Raw genomic sequence first — 506 nt, forward strand, 5'->3', positions numbered from 1 at the left:
TTTATTTTTCATCACTGCTCCATATTCAGCTCCATAGGTTTACATGGCTCTTTGTTACTACAAGATTTTCAGGTTAAGAAACACCAAATGTCATGCGTCACTCCATTGCTGTGAATGGCACCTTGAGCCAGGATGCGGAGTCTGGTGCTGTGAATGGCACCTTGAGTCCTTCTGATGAGAATGTTTCAGGCGCTGTCTAGTTACGTGCTGTCAAATGTGTTTAACCAAATAAAAAAAATTAATGGTTTGTCTTGTTCAGTGTTATACTTGTTCCAGAGTTTGAGTGCTAAGAGCTTTGTAGAGCTGCTTTAATGGGTTTTTTTTTTTTTTTCTGGTACTTCGTGGTTACTAATTCTGCCTATCATCTGATCATGGTTGTATCTCTCTATTAGTGTTACTGGATCTTAGCACTGCATTCGCCACTATCGACCACAACGTTCTTTTGAATAGACTAGAAAACTTTGTTGGCATTAATGGAAGTGCATTAGCATGGTTCAAATCGTACT

The sequence above is a fragment of the Sinocyclocheilus anshuiensis genome, unplaced genomic scaffold (assembly GCF_001515605.1).
Source record: "Sinocyclocheilus anshuiensis isolate Anshui unplaced genomic scaffold, SAMN03320099.WGS_v1.1 scaffold841, whole genome shotgun sequence".
Taxonomy (NCBI): domain Eukaryota; kingdom Metazoa; phylum Chordata; class Actinopteri; order Cypriniformes; family Cyprinidae; genus Sinocyclocheilus; species Sinocyclocheilus anshuiensis.